Below are 13,510 nucleotides of genomic sequence, written 5' to 3'. Positions count from 1 at the left end.
GTCTTTTCCTCGTCGAGCGACCGCAACCCTCCGGCTTCAGGCTGCCGGCTGTCAGTTTAGGTCCGAGCGACGGTCCGAGAGAAGTCTTGTAGTAACAAGAAATAACTGCTTTGCGCTTTGTTACTAGCGTCAACCCAAAGATCTGCAAAACCTTTCCAAAATCTTGATTGAATTATTCTTCCCCCCCAGTTTTCTGGCACTTCCCCCCCCTTCCTTTCCTCCTCCCCCCCCCAATTTTCTGGCAAAGGATAAGATTCTGGCTTTCCCTATGTCAGTATTTTTCAACTTCTGGTCTGTGAACTGTGGGAACGTTTTGAACTCCTTAGAAGGGATCAGTGAAAGTAACCAGGAAAAGCCAGCCAGAAAAGTAAGTAGGCTTAAATTTGCTGTGCTGGTGCCCATACAGCTATTGCAAAACTTTTAATTGTCTGAACTCTGGTTGAAAGCTGTTTTCAGGATGCTTCAGAATTTCAGGTAACCCGAATGGCTGTTGCAGCAGGCATTTAGAGGTACTCCAGGCGTAAGAAAAAGGAAAAAAAAAAATATTTAATTACTGCCATTATTTCTGCTGATGACTCAGCAGAATGTACATTCATAATTTTTCATACCTGTTGCAGTAACACAGTTGCACAGCATTAGTTTGGATGGGAACGACTGACAGTCTTGACAAGAGTCTGGCCACTGGAATTTTTTGGCCAAAGTTTTCACAAAGACTATAATTTTCAGATGGACTTTTAAAATGTCTTCTACTAAATGTGCAATAGAATGTATTCTGGGTTAACAGGTGTCTTGGTTTATATTACAGAATTTTCATAAGTGAGATGCTACTTTACTAGCTGCTGTAGAAACGGAAAAACTACGGTAATCAACTGTGCAGTGCCAGAAGCAAGCACGTGTTGGTTACTTGCACTGAATTAACTCTGTGGGATTCAACTCTCGCATTGGCGGTAACCACACTTCAAAATATGTGCTTTATGGCAATTCCAAGCCTTCTCAGGGACACATGATAGGTGTTCCAGTTCTGCATTTAGAAGTATTCCTGAACTGATGTATTTTATTAATCGTCTTGCAATGTAGTGTGAAACATAGCTGAAATGGAATGTGAAGGGTATGGGGAGAGGAGGGAGTTTCACCTGTGCAAAGCTGCTGTTGGTAGCTGATAAAGCATATTCATTTCAGATGGCATATACCCGCTTGTATATACCTGAAGGCCTTAAACTCAGCAGTCTCGTGCTAAAAGCTTCACCATGCTTAAATGTGTATTTGTGGGGGGAGCTGGGGCAAAGTTGGGTTATAACCAGAATCGCATTTCAGTGAAGGAAAGCTCTAAGTCCAATAAGAAGAAATCCTGCTGCTACTTCCAGGCTTGGGTTCTGATCACTAAGCTTATTTCCTCTGCCTAAGTAATCTGTCCAGACCTGATGTGGTTTTTTGATTGTACTGTACTAACTGTGTAAGCTAACAGTTTGTTTAAAGGCTGACACACTTAACAATTAAAAAAAAGTGAAGATAGCTAAGTATGATCCTGAGGAAGTGTTTAGCCTCTGCCACAAACTGAGCCCAGTTTTCTGAGCTGAGTGCTTACTGAAGTACTCTGTTGGGTTCATCCATCAGATCTTAAGATTTGGGGCACTAAACAAACATCAAGTATTGAGTTTTGTTTGGAGTTTCTGGTCCATTACTGTGACTCAAATCATATCTTTAGCTCCCAGCTCTTCACAGGTATAGTAGTCTGTCCCCAAGGATGCAATGTCTTTAGAACTTAAGTATTCCAAAACTGCATGGGGAGCTGGTTATTATTTAACATGTAATACTGAGGCACAGATCTAGCACGTGGCTGCAATACCGTTATTCTTTTGCTAGTAGCTTGAGAAAGAAGAATTGAGCATGTGTTTATCTGCTTTGACTACTGTTACAGTATAGACAGACCATTATAAACTACTATTTATTTGGACTGTACCTGTAGTCTCTGTAAATGTGACCATGACTTTTGTGCAGCCCGTGGGTTGCCTAGACAAGCACAGAGGCCTTTGAGCTCCTCTGCCTCTCCTGGTCTGGCTGGTCTGCTAAAGTCAACATTATTTGGGGAGCTACAAAGGAATTCGTGACTCTGGGGCTTGCTGCGTTTTTTCTTGTCTTGAGGAAGTTTTCCCCTGGGGAAGACAAGCATCCACTCTGCATTTTGGTGGGGTTTTTTTGTTCCTTGTTTTCTCTGCGTTAGCCCTCCCCTGTGCAGGCTGTCCTAGCCATGATGGTTTGCTCAGCTTTAACTTTGGTTATGCCAGTGGTTACCAAGCTAGAGGTCAGTGTGGTAGCAGCAGCTACAAGTAACGTTATAAACTTGACAGGACTGGGCTGCAACCAGAAATAATTAGGCCCAAACTATGTCTGATTTAATCGGCAGCTATTAAGGCTTAATATATCATTGTCCCCTAGTTCCCAGTTTGAATGCACAATGACTGAAGCATTTACATTACGGTAACTTTCCTAGCAACTTCTTAAGGGTATCCAGACAGCTTCTCAAACTGTTGTCCTACATGGTAGTGTCAGACCTTTAGCTGAATAATGGAAGGATGGTGCATCTCAAAGAATAATGAAATTATGATGACGCTGTGTCTGTACATGTACATTAGATGTCAATTTGATGATTAAATCACAGTATGCAAAATTCCTAGGCAATGCTTGCGTTACTTCAGCCATTCCTTGTTCCCATGCTAACATTAGCACATGGGGAGAAAACCAGAAAGCCTTTCATTCTTGTCTACTAATTATGCCATCTTCTCTCCAACATTAAACCAGGTTGCTTTAATTCACAACTCAACGTTCAGTAGCTTTCATGGGTTCCCTCATTTCTTCATACTAGTCACTTTTTTTCCTGAATACCTTTACACAAGGGTCTTTTGGGCATCTCTCTTGCATTTCCCCATGATCCAGCATCTACATCCTTCTGAATCTGATGAGGGTGAACTGCTGACTGCTATTTTTTTTTTTTAATTTCTTTGCTGATATAATTTTTCCATAAGAACTGGTTTTCTAAAGCATGTGTTTTTCTGTCTGATCATTTGGTAGATCTATAGCTTTTAGCGCAAGATGACCATGCTGAAGCTAAAATTCTCAAGCTCAACTTAGCCTGTTGATTTCCCAGTTAAGTTTAATGAATTAAATGCCTTCCTTATCCTGATGTGTTTCCTTCCCTAGATCTGTTAGCCAGCATAATGTTGTCCTGCTAGATAGTATTTCTTGATAGTCCTTCTTGTTAGTATTTCTTAATATGGCTACAAGCCCTGCCATTGCTATTATTTTGTAGGTAGTCATCTGTAGCTTTTTGCTATTCAGAAATATAAGCAGCAGCGAAGTCCTGGGCCTGTAGTTATTTGCCATGTGCCCAGGTAGCACGGAAGCTATAGACAAACAGGCAATGTCAAGTATTTCCGTGGGTATGAAGATATGGCTGTAAGTTTGTGCAGACAGTTGAATGGGTTTTACAAGTCAGTTGCATTGGTAAGATTTAGATTTTATTAATGATGATAAGAGTACATATATGAATAACTGGCCTGTGCGGGAACCTGGATTCCTGTTCTCAAAGATGTCCATTAACTGTTTCTTTTCTTTTGTGCAGTAGCAAACTGGGAAGACCTTCCATGTGGCAAACAATAGTGTGATTGCTTTCTTGGGATTTTTTTTACAATTAGTCTGTATTTTCACTGCCTGGGTGGAGTCTGTCTTTCTCCAGCCTTCACTGAAGAATTCTTACCAGTTTTGCACAGGTGGTGGATGAAGTTTTGCTGCTGTGCTTTGACTGTTGCCTACCATTTTGTACATCCAATTTTGTTTGTTTGCATTCTTGTGTTGTTGTGGGTTAGTTTGGTTTTTTTTTAGCTAATTAATAGATAATAATTATAGCCTATTAATTGAAAACTGAGATCCTGATACCTAGATGGGACTAGGGCTCAGGTCAAATTATTCATTTTCACTTATTTTATGGAAATCAGGCTCTGAGGCAGGGCTGGGACTTTTAAGAACTCCTCAGAAAACTTCTCATAACTAAAGCATGGACAGAATTTTCCAAGTCAAATCAAAGATTGCAGTGTCTGTCATTTGAAACGTCCTTGTTGAAGGTCAGTCTAGTAGGGCCAGATCAAATTAAGGATTGAGCTGACTAGGCATTACAAAATCTCAATTTTGGGCACCTGGTTTTCATGGAGCAGAATTCAAAATTCCATATACCATCCAGGAGAAAACTTGGATTGCCACTCAGAGGTGCCCACAGGGAACTGTCTGTTGCTGTTCTCACGGAGCTCTGCTAAGCTCAGGCATGTCTGAAGAGTGGTGTCAGGATCAAAACCACAGATCTTTCATAGGTACAGGCATCTGTAATATCTTCTCTAAATACTGAAGTGTTGCTGCTGCTGTCATAACTTTATGGCATAACATGGTTAAAGTCCTTTCCCAGAGAAAGCTAGACCTGAGTTCAGTCACCACTTCGGCATGTTGGGATTTAACCCTGCATCTCCTGCTTTACTAGCATAGTGCCGTAGCTATACAGCTTTGACAAAACATTTTTTTCTAAGCCCTTCCTATTTCTTTCAGATTTACTGTTTCTTTATCTCCTGTCTCTGGTCCATTTCATTGTTCAATTTTGTATTTTGCACTGTACTTCTTGTTTTCTTTTTTTCAGTTCTGTATTACGTGTTTCTGTTTTTATTTCTTTGCCAGTTTCATGTTTAAAATCAGTGCTTATGATCATTCTTCGCTATGGCATTGCAGTGCTCTAGATGGTGCTGTATTTGTGTCCCTGTAGCTGAACAGGCGACCTGAGTCTTTAACTTACTATAGATGTAGTGAGTCTGATTTTCCTTACTTTCTGGTGACATTTGTTTCTTTTGCATATGTGTTCCTGAGGAAGGAAGGTTTCTTGCAAGAAGAAGTCACCAGAAAATTACTCGATGAACCTTTCTTCATTTCATTTGATGACCCTCAGCCCAGACACCCTTGTTGCTCTTCCAGTTCCTTCGTTATGGCACCCTGTTTTAGTATTAGCTGCTGCAGGACTCCATTCATGCTGGGTTGTTCTGCCAAACAGAAGAGTCAGTTGGAGAACTCTTTGCCCCTACAGACCTGTTTGAACTAAACTCTGTGACTGACGTCTTTACAAATGTGGTATAGATGATGTTTTGGTAGGTGTATTCTTAGCTTTACAGCATGCTTGGATGATGAACACCAATACTCTCTTGATTTGCCGTGCACTCATGGCCTTTATGCGTAACTTCGGTGTCAAGATGTTGAGGAAGGTCATTCTCACTGGCTGGTAATCACCTTCAGAACATGAAGCAACACCCTTAAGTACATAGGAGACAGGAAAACACTATCATTTGGATAATATAATCTTAACAAAGCAGCAGTTGCATAAATGGGGATAGGATCTGTCAGAAGTCACGTCCTACTCCCTGCTCACGTCGGATTTGGTTTGATACCTAGTGCACAAAAGATATACACAGAAAGCTTGTGTTATAAAGTAGCTGCCAAGAATGAAATGTTTCTTCCAAAAGCAGATCCTAACATGGATAGGGCGGCTGAACTTCTCTCTCAAAACCAGCAGGAAGAGAACTGTAGCTTAGATAAATAGTTATCGTTACTAATTTCCCAGAGAACGTCTATGCTATGCTGAAGTTCTTTATTGGCTTTGTCAAAAGCAACAGTTCTTGACGAATTTCTTCAGGCACAGCAATGGCTGTAGCCTATTCTGCAGAGGGGCAAATCCTTTCAGAAACTGTTAGGAAGAGAGCCTTGTGGAGGATCCTTGGAGACATTTCAAAACCTCATATTAGTTAAGTAAAGTAGTTACTTCATGCCTTGTTTTTGTCAGTGAAACTGGAATATAAATTTATAATCCCATGCTAAAGCCCTTCTTCTTCCCACTCCCCACTGCAGTCATTTCTTCCTGTCACCACTCTGTGGTTTACTATCCTTCAACTTCCCCCGTGGCTTGAGAGTTTTGCACTGTAAACATGATGACTGAAATTAGTCTGGTTATAAGTAACAACCTTCTGCTTTTTTTTTTTTTTTGTTGTTTGTTTTTAGCTTGATGAAGCACTTGAGAGGCTAGTGATGTGTGTAAACAGGGTTGATGAAGCAGATACAGAGGGAGAGGACTCTTCTGGTGGCTTCTCTGCTGAAGGAAGTGCATCGTGTAACTTCTCCCTTCTGCATAGACGCTTGTTTGATGTCTGTTTGTTCCAATTTTCCAGGAAAGATGAACCAGCTGCTGGAGGTCATTGGTGCACTGAGGTCACATGGACTGTAGAAATTATTCTGAGTTAGCTTGGTGTATATGCATGATCTTGATTTATGTTCTCTCTTTGTCAACCGGAGCTTTATGATGAAAACTGCTCCAACAAAGTTTTTGGCAGTGGATTGCCTCTGGAAAAACGAAGCTAGCTAATGATTACCTCTCTCTGAGGGGGTGTACATCCTTATCAGTTGGCTTAAGCATGACAAAGAGGTCAGCAGCCATGGTACCATTCTGATTAACTTATCTGATTCCACTGTCACTAGCTACTGCTTTTGGATTTCAGAAGGGGTGAGGATGGCAGATTCAGACCCAAGGTCACGAAGGCCACAAAAAGCAGCAGTAAGAATGATCGTATTTCCATGGGTTTTCATGGTCATCAATGTGTTTGCACTGGAAACAGAAACCATCTCCTATCTATATCTGAGAGGGAAGGGGACCAGTGTTCTGCTGCTCAAAGTGTTCCAGGTGTTTATCTTATGTGGAATTGATTGAACATCTCAATCATCATAACAGGTTCGTAAAACATTGTCTTGTTGAAAACAGGCATGAGATTGCTGGTTGATAAGAGATACCATTAAGATACTTATGAACTCATTAGTCCATGGAGTAAATCTTCAGAGGCGAAAATATTTTTGGCAAGGAACATGAAATATAAAATACCCTTTATCAATTGCATAATCATTTTTTTTAATACAGGTCTAATTTGTTGCCATTTTCTGAAACTAGGATCTCTGTGCCTCACATGTTGTTGTTATGCTCTCTTCAGTGGATAGGACCAGTTTATTAGAGGAAAACATACCATACCGAATCCAATAGCCTGAGAAAAGCAAGGCTGCTGCTGCAGCTCCGTATCCCCAAGTCCAACCAGTATCAAGGCTGAAGATGTATTCCCAGCAGGCACACACACAGAGAACACGTATTTACACAACATATTTACATATATACATGACAAGTCACACAGACTGGGTGAGCAACATGGACAGCCTCATCCTCTCCCCTCTCTGGCTCAGCAGGATGGAGGTCCAATAGTGAGAACATATATACATATATAGAGATATATACCCACACCCATACGTATGTACAAGGTGGATACCTACAGCAACTGGGCTCAGGCATTTAGTCTGCCCAGTAGCTAGCTCCTGCATCCCAGTCTCCCCAGTTGCTGGCAGCTGGGCCTATGAGCCCTCAAGGCTGTAGCCCCACTCCAGTTGCTGGTACGGACCATCACACGTGCACACACATAGCTGGCCAGGACTTACCAGGTCCCAATAGCTGACCCCTCTGTGCTCTTACTCTTAGAGATACACAGATGCTGTTGCACCCAGAGCTGGCAGGGACTCCCATGGTCCCATAACTGACCCTCCTGTGCTACTCTGGACTGGTAGAGATGAGCCTTTGATGGGCTGATAGCTCCTGTGATGAACCTGGGAATAGTCTGGCAGGGTATTATCCAGGCTCTTCATCCTGTCATTGTCCCTCTGAGTAACTCTGTGGGTGTGTGGAGGAGCTTTTATCACAAAACCAACACAGTTTATGCAGCCATCTTGCCTTTCTATGTGGAGTAGAATGGAAATTTTGCCTGTCTAAAAGCTGTACAGGACTTCAAGGTCCTGATTTTTATTTTTTTTCCCAAAAATAAGTGCATTTTTTAGCTTGGGACCTACACAGGAAAATTCAATTTGTTTCACAAGTTATTTCTAAATTTGTCAAGCTTTATATGAAGGCTACAGGTCTAAACAATCTATTTTTAAGTGGATTTAGTGGGAGTAGCGGAGGAGGAATGAGGACGGCAAGCACAGTCCAGGAAAACTAGGAGAATGCATTCCTTATGACTCCACCCAGTCACTTTACACCTTTGTGCTTGTTTTAAAAAAAACTTCTATTCCGGCTTGGTCTAATTTTATACATATCGCTCAAGGTGATAAGTGGAAGGACATAGGGCACCAGGGAATGAGGACAGAGAGGAAAGAAAGAAAGGAGAGAATATGTGGCTCCTAAAATTGCTTCAGTTTTCATGTCTAGCTCCTTCAGACAGTAGGAACAGACCTTGCAATAACTGTCCTTTTCAGTGTACTTTTGGGAGAACATGTTTGGCTGGTGGCAGTCACCTGTATTTGTAGGCTTAAAGAACAAAATACTTCACAGACTTCGCAGTTCATGATCAAACTTGGAATTCCCCAGCACAGATGTGTTTTTCTACTATAACTCTGTACTAGTACTGTCCACGTGTGCTTTGCCATGATTTAAAGCAACTCTGTGCTTAGATACCAGGAGAAAGGTTTTCTGCTCTTTTAAAACAGGCAAGTCAACAGATCTGTAACTGGCTCCCCCCTGTTGCACTAGGTAGTTCAGATACATTCAGGTTAGCTACACAGTGTTAAGAGCAGAAGGGCCCCATTTTGTAATTAAGCCTGTTAAAGCTGCAATAGTCACACCGTATGCTATTCTTCATGTCTGCAGCTTTTTTTTTTTTTTTTCTCCCCCCCCATAGTCATACTTTGAATCATAAGTAACAGGAGCCAAATCATGGTCCTTATAAATTTTATGACTGCATTCTAATTCATGTGGACCGGATCAGAAATTATTATCCTCTACAAGAATCAGTGTAGCTGGCTTGACAGCCCTCCTTTATCGTCTAAGATTGGGAAGAGAAAGTACTTAATTATTAGTGATAGTGTTACAAATTGATGTTTGCTTCACTTTTTTTTTTCTTTAACAACTTCAATTTGATAGTAGCAGTAAAGACGTAGGACAGACCTTTATCAGTCAGATAAAGAATCGCCAACCCTTAAGTCTTTTGCATACAGCTTTTAACTACTTCAGCTCAACTCTTATCTGGCTGATAAGATTAATGGCAGTGTTTCTAATAGCTTTTTAATTATACTCTTGCCATGAAGTTCAAAGGTTGTCCAAGAGCAGTATTCCACAATTAGTTAAGACTCAGATGCCCAGGGATTGTCTTTCTCTTCCTTTGGATAGAAGACTGGGAGTTTTCAGAACTCATAGCGGTAAGCTTGGTCTTCAAGAAAGTGACAGTACTTGCTTTTGCTCTTCCTTGGACAAGCTGGGAGTGAAGGTAAGGCTGAATTTCCAAGCCATGGGTATCTCTGCTGGCAGTTTTTCATATTGCTATTCAGCAAACACTTGGCAAGATACTTCAACCAGTCACAAAAGGCTGCTGTATTGCCACTCTATGGACAATGCATATCATCTGTTGTAAACACAAGCACCTCAATCCTTGCTCTGTGTGTGCTTTTGCAGAAGAGATGGATGATATTAAAGATTTCAATCTTTATAGTATTATCTACAGCTTAGTATTCAAAATGATCATCAGACAACGTGATTGTGTAGGGCTGTTAAGATGAAGTTGGTGACATGGAATACAGAAAAATGATGCATCCAGCTATAGTTCTAGGGTAGATTTAGGACCTCTTTTAATGACTTGTGATTCATTCTCTGTGTTCTGGTATCCGCTGTGAACCATAGCTAAACACAAGATCTTCTTGTATCGTCCCTCAGGTTTACTTTTGCATTAGATGGTTCTCATGAGTCAGTGCAGTGTACCTGTCTTGTTCAAACAGAATCAGAAATGCTCAGTCTGCAGTTTAAAACCCTTCAGACTGAGTGATGGTGAAACTTGGGTTGTGACCTCTGGTGGTGTTTCAGACTAATGCTTGCCGTCGTCTGGATAACTGATTTAGAGTTGAGCCCTGTTCAGTTAGTCAAATACATCTGTATCATTTATTTCACCATGACAAACAGAGGCAGGACTGAACTTCTGTTGTTCTGTACTTGCGCATAGTACCTGGAAGAGTCTGGACATGTGTACAGAAATGAGAAAGGAACTGGAGATCTTAAGACCTCACCACATCTAGATTTACATTACAAATTTGTGTGGCTCTTCCCTGTATTAACCAATCTACTTGAAGCTTAACAAAATTGAATGTGGAAAGTATGTATCCCCATCAGCACCTGAATTTTGGGTGGTTAGCAGGGGGCTGTTTTCTGTTGCTATGTCTTTTGGAACAGGAAGAAGGGGTGTGTGTGTTTAAAACGTTGGATAGAAATGTTTGATGCTATGTTCTCATTTTATCAGAACAGTTTGGCCAAAACCAAGCCTCTGAACCGATTTGGTTTGTGCCTTCGTCATGCAGCTGTAGTTTTTGTTTGTTCTGATTTGTCTGAGTGGGTCTTCTGTTTAACACTGATTAAAATTGCTTCTTAATTTGTAAATGAGGCTGATGTTGCAAGAACACACCAATTAATTATGGGGAAAGATACATTCTATGTGAATATTGACATAAGGGGCCATTATGGAATCACAGAATACTTGAGGTTTGCAGGGACCTCTGGAGATCATGGAATACAACCCCCCTGCTCAAGCAGGGTCACCTAGACCAGGTTGCCCCAAACCATATCTGGTCAGGTTATGAATATCTTCAAGGATGGAAACTCCACAACCTCTGTGGGCAACCTGTTCCAGCGTTTGATCATGCTTGCAGAAATTTTTTTCCTTACGTTTACAGGATTTCTTGTATTTCAGTTAGTGCCGATTGCCTATTTACTCCCTGCCACATCAGGGTTTTATATCCATTGATACGATTTCCCTGCCCCCTCCTCCCCTCTCCAGGCTGAAGAATCCCAGCTTTTTCAGCCACTCCTCATATGTCAGGCGCTCCAATTTGTGGCCCTTTCTTTGCTAGATACTCTCCGGGATGCCTATGTCTTTCTTGCACTGGAGAGCCCAGAACTGGACCCAGCACTCCACATGTGCCTCACTAATGCTGAAGAGAGGGGAAGAATCACCTCCCCCAACCTGCTGGTTATGCTCTGTGTAAGACAACCTAGGATGCTGCTGGCCTTCTTTGCCAGAAGGGCACGTTGCTGGCTTACGTTCACATTTTTTGTCCACCAGGACCCACGGGTCTTTTTCTGCACAGCTGCTTTCCAAATGGTTGAATCCCCAGCACTTACTGTTGCATGGGGCTGTTTCTCCCAGGTGCAGGGCTTTGTGCTTTACTGTGTTGAACTTCATGAGGTTCCTGTCTGCTCATACCTCCAGCCTGCATAACCATCTGGTGCTTCAGTCACTCTCTTCAGTTTTGTATCATCTGCAAGCTTGCTGAAGTTGCTGTCTGTCCTATCATTGGGGTCATTAATGAATATATTAAATTATATTGCCCCAAGGTATGAACATCTGGGGTACTCTGCTGGTGGCTGACCTCCAGCTGGACTTTGTGCTGGTAATCGCAACCCTTTGAACCTGGCAGTTCAGCCAGTTTTCTGTCCACCTCACTGTCTGTTTAGCTAATCCATACTTCATCAGCTGTCTTGGAGGATGCTATGGGAGACAAAGCCTTACAAAACCTTGAAAGATACAAGATAAAGACTATCACTGATGTTCCCTTTTCCACCAAACCAGTCATTTTATCATAAAAGTCGATGAGGCATGATTTTTTCCTTCATAAATCCATGCTGATTAGTCTCAATTACCTTCTTGTCCTTAACATGTTTGAAAATTATTTCCAGGGTTACTTGTTCCATCACCTTCCCAGAGATCAAGGTGAGGCTGACCAGATGTAGTTCCCTAGGTCCTTCTTATTACCCGTGTTGAAGGTGAGAGTGACGTTAGCTTTCTTCCAGCCCTTAGGAATCTCCTCAGTTGTCTTGACCTTTCAAAGATAATCGAGAGTGGCCTGACAGTGACACTGGCCAGCTCCCTCAGCCCTTGTGGGTGTGTCCTATCAGGTCCTATGGAGTTACGTATGTCCAATCTGTTTAAATATTTCCTTACCTGATACTTTTCCATTGATTTAAGTTTTCCTTGCTCCAGACTTTCCCACTGGTCTCAGGGGCTGGAATTGCTGAAGGCTGATCTTACCAATAAAGACTGAGGCAAAGCTCATCTTTCACCATGTCCTTTGTCACCTTTTCAGTCGAGGGCTCATATTTTCTATAGTCTTCCTCTTGCTGCTGATACACCTGTAGAAGCCCTTGTTGCCATTCATGTACTTCTGCAGTTTCAGATTGAGGTAGACTTTGGCTTTCCTAACCCTGTCCCTGCATGCTCAAAGTGTCTCTATATTCTTCCTGCGTCATCTGTCCTTGCTGCCACCTCTCATATGCTGCTTTTTCATGTATGAGTTTTGTCAGGAGCTCCTTTTTCATCTATGCAGGCCTCTTACCACTCTTGCTTGAATTCCTATTGGGATGGACCATTCTTGAGTCTGGAGGAGGTAATCCTTGAAAATCAGCCAGCGCTCCTGGACCTGTCTTCTATTCAGGACCATATCCCATGGGATTCTTCTAAGCAGGTCCCTGAACAGGCCAAAGTGTGCTCTCCTCAAGCTGGCGTTGTAAGCCTGCTATATGTCTTCTTTCTCTCAGGATTCTAAACTCTACCGACTCATGGTCACTACAGCCAAGGCTTCCCCAAGGCTTCATATTCCTGACCAGTTCTTCCTTTGTTTTAAGTATCAGGTCCAGCAGAGCATGTCTCCTTGTCAGCTCCTCCATTACCTATGGCAGGAAGCTATCACCACTGCACCTCAGAAGGCTTCTGGGTCGCTTGTGCCCTGCTGTCTTGCCCTTCCAGCAGACACTAGGGTAGTTAAAGTTTCAGTTTCACTGGGTGGAAGTTAATACACCAGGATTCATGGGTAGCTCCCTGTCTGTGACAGGGCAAGATGTGGGTAGGGGTAGACATTGTGGGTAGGTAGACATTGATGCAGGAAGAAAGTGCTACAGATATTAGTGGCCAAACATACATCTTAGTATGGGCGGCATTGCTGTAAACATGAAATAAGATACAGTTGATAATATGGAGGTGAGAAAAAAGCCAGAGGGCTGCTCAGATTGGAATTGCTGGCAGAGTAATCCTAATCTAATGTTGACCAGGTAAAAATCTGCAGGTAGGGGGGAAAAATTTTAATGCTGCGAGTTACAGGTTGCTAAACAGTAACATGAGAAAACAGGTCACAAAATGCCATTCAGGCTTCTTGGTGAATTGAAACTATGGAAACATATAAAAGAAGCTTCAGGTGTGTTTCAGCAGTACAAAGGTAACAAGCTCTGATAATACCCTTGATGTGATACTGTTCTTAAAAACAAGTTTTAAATATCTTATTTCATGTGATAAAGCTGAAATAAGTCTTGAATGTGGTGTAAATAAAAAATTATAATTTCAGTAAAAATACCATTTTGTGACTATGTAGGGAA

General features: G+C 41.9%; 1 protein-coding gene across 6 annotated transcripts in view; it reads left to right on the top strand.

Moving 5' to 3' along the window:
- Nucleotides 1-295: 295 nt before the first annotated feature.
- Nucleotides 296-13,510, top strand: part of SLC26A5 (solute carrier family 26 member 5) — a 37,291-nt gene continuing 24,076 nt past the window's right edge. For 5 of the 6 annotated variants that reach the window (XR_004842350.1, XM_009641383.2, XM_009641382.2 and 2 more), the window contains exon 1: nucleotides 296-367. The gene's annotated coding sequence lies outside the window, so the exon portion shown is untranslated. Of the gene's footprint in view, nucleotides 368-6,747; nucleotides 6,806-13,510 lie in introns of those variants that run through there. The other variant, XM_035896850.1, reaches the window with a different exon arrangement.

The sequence above is a fragment of the Egretta garzetta genome, unplaced genomic scaffold (genome assembly GCF_000687185.1).
Source record: "Egretta garzetta isolate BGI_Z169 unplaced genomic scaffold, ASM68718v1 scaffold156, whole genome shotgun sequence".
NCBI lineage: Eukaryota > Metazoa > Chordata > Aves > Pelecaniformes > Ardeidae > Egretta > Egretta garzetta.
The sequence above is the reverse complement of the archived record's forward strand: the minus strand, read 5'-3'. Positions and strand labels throughout refer to the sequence as shown.